Raw genomic sequence first — 2,796 nt, 5'->3', positions numbered from 1 at the left:
GCTTCTACCCTTTAGGGTCCTGTAATGACTGAATGTTGTAGATATAGGGGCACTAGTATAGGCTTCTAAGACTTGTCACTTCAAATACCAAAGAGCTAGGAGTATGGGGGTTGGGAGGAGATGGAGGCCCTAGGAAGTTTTGCCCAGTGATCTGGCTCAGTTAGTACATTGTGACTGAGTCTCCAGGGACTAGACTGAATTCATGTTCAGTGCCAGTCATCCCAAAATGGTGGGATCAGAGGTCAGATGATAAAATACATCCAGAAAATGTCACATATATGGATCAAACTCTTGGTCCCAATCTCTGCAATTTTGGTGCCCTGAGGCTTAAGGTCTATTATCTCCTATATATATCTTTTTTTAAATTCAAGCTGTTGATCAGTGAGTTCACTGTGCATGCATTATTTGTCTCTTGTCCCCTGTTCCTCCTCATCCAAATTTTTCTCTGTGCTTTCAGAATTTCATTTTTGAATGTGCCCCATCCCTTTTGGATTGACTGTCTTGCAGAACCTTAGTCCATGATATCTTATCCTGCGAATGCTCGTATCAGGATATTAAGCAGTTCTACTCTGTGTCAGGCTCTGTGCTAAGCACCCAGGATACAAAGAAAGGAAATAAAAACTAGTCCCCACTCTCAATAATCTCCCTGTTTATTGGGAGAGACAACATGCAAGGACCTGTTTACAAACTATCTTCTCACTTATCTTCAATGTCTATCTACTGGCTGCTTTCCTATTGCCTACAAACACACCTGTCTCCCTTACCCTCAAAAAATCCTCACTAAATCCTCCCCTTTCTTTTGTGGCTCATATCCTTAAGAATTCCATCTACCATCAATACCTCCATTTGCTTTCTTTCCATTCTCTTCTAACCTCATTATTCAAATGAAACTGTTCTCTTCAACAGAATAATCATCAAAACTAAGTCTTTTTCTCAATATTCAACCTTCTTGACCTCTCTGTAGCCTTTGACACTGTCAATCATTCTCTTCCCCCTGATATTCCCTTTTTATCTAGGTCTTCAGATACTTTACGTTCTCCTCGTTCACCTCCTGCCCACCTGACCACTTTTTCTAAGTCTTTTTTGTTGGCCCAGGTATGAATCAGGACATCAAGCTCTGGGCCTCTGCAGTGCTAGCGCTGCCGCCACCTCCCTCCTTTCATCACCATGATCATCTACTGGGACCTCATCAGCCATGATGAGATGTTCTCCAACATTTACAAGATCCGGGAGATCGTGAACGGGCTGTGCCTGGAGGTGGAGGGGAAGATGGTCAGTAGGACAGAGGGTACCATTGATGATTCACTCATCGGTGGAAATGCCTCTGCTGAAGGTCCTGAGGGTGAAGGAACAGATGCCACTGTAATCACTGGAGTCGACATAGTAATAAACCATCATTTGCAAGAAACTAGTTTCACAAAAGAATCCTACAAAAAGTACATCAAACACTACATGAAATCAATCAAAGGCAGACTTGAAGAACACAAGCCAGAGTAAAACCTTTCATGATGGGAGCTGCAGAACAAATCAAACACATCCTTGCTAATTTTAAAAACTATCAGTTCTTCATAGGCGAAAACATGAATCCAGATGGCATGGTGGCTCTCTTGGACTTCCGTGAGGATGGTGTGACTCCATATATGATTTTCTTTAAGGATGGTTTAGAAATGGAGAAATGTTAACAAATTCAGCTGATTACTTTGAATCACCTGTCATCATAACTGGCTGCTGCTTTTTGTCATCTACATAACACCAGGTGGGAGGAATTAAGCGGTGGATCAGAGCAGGAGTGCACAGCCTGCTTAAGATCCCAGTCAGGTCCTGGCTGGCAGTTCTTGGGGAAGGAGAAGTGCTGGTGTGGCAGAGCTGGCTGTATAGAAAGAGCTCTGAAAACAACAGCACATCCCCTCAAGCTTGGAACAAAGTACTCTTTACTCTACAAGCAGTCATACCCTGACAAAAAACTCAAGGGTCAGGTAAGTTGGCTGGGAACATGGCCAGGCAGCGAAAACACTCTCAGATTCAGACTCAGACTTTGGAATCTTTGGTGACAAAGAAGACCAAAACATATAGCCTAAAGAAGTCAACAAAGTCAAAGAACCTACATCAAAAGCCTCCAAGAAAAACATGAACTAGTCCCAGGCCATGGAAGAGCTCAAAAAGGATCTGGAAAAGCAAGTTAGAGAAGTAGAGGAAAAATTGGGACAAGAAATGAGAAAGATGCAAGAAAACCATGAAAAACAAGTCAATGACTTGCTAAAGGAGACCCAAAAAAATACCGAAAAAAAATATTGAAGAAAACAACACCTTAAAAAATAGACTAACTCAAATGGCAAAAGAGCTCCAAAAAGCCAATGAGGAGAAGAATGCCTTGAAAGGCAGAATTAGCCAAATGGAAAAGGAGGTCCAAAAGACCACTGAAGAAAATACTACCTTAAAAATTAGATTGGAGCAAGTGGAAGCTAGTGACTTTATGAGAAGTCAAGATACTATAAAACAGTACCAAAGGAATGAAAAAGTGGAAGGCAATGTGAAATATCTCATTGGAAAAACCACCCACTGGAAAATAGATCTAGGAGAGATAATTTAAAAATTATTGGACTACCTGAAAGCCATGATCTAAAAAAAGAGCCTAGATATCATCTTTCAAGAAATTATCAAGTAGAACTGCCATGATATTCCAGAGCCAGAGGATAAAATAGAAATTGAAAGAATCCACAGATCACCTCCTCAAAAGGATCCCAAAAAGAAAACTCCTAGGAATATTGTTGCCAAATTCCAGAGCTCCCAGGTCAA

The 2,796-nt window shown here is 41.3% G+C and overlaps 1 pseudogene; it reads left to right on the top strand.

Annotated features, from left to right (window-relative positions):
- The first annotated feature begins 1,167 nt into the window (after positions 1–1,167).
- On the top strand, positions 1,168–1,747 carry LOC118851795 (annotated as a pseudogene).
- Positions 1,748–2,796: the final 1,049 nt, after the last annotated feature.

This window comes from Trichosurus vulpecula, chromosome 5 (genome assembly GCF_011100635.1).
Source record: "Trichosurus vulpecula isolate mTriVul1 chromosome 5, mTriVul1.pri, whole genome shotgun sequence".
Lineage (NCBI taxonomy): Eukaryota > Metazoa > Chordata > Mammalia > Diprotodontia > Phalangeridae > Trichosurus > Trichosurus vulpecula.
Note: the sequence above shows the minus strand (reverse complement) of the source record. Positions and strands in the feature narration are given on the sequence as shown.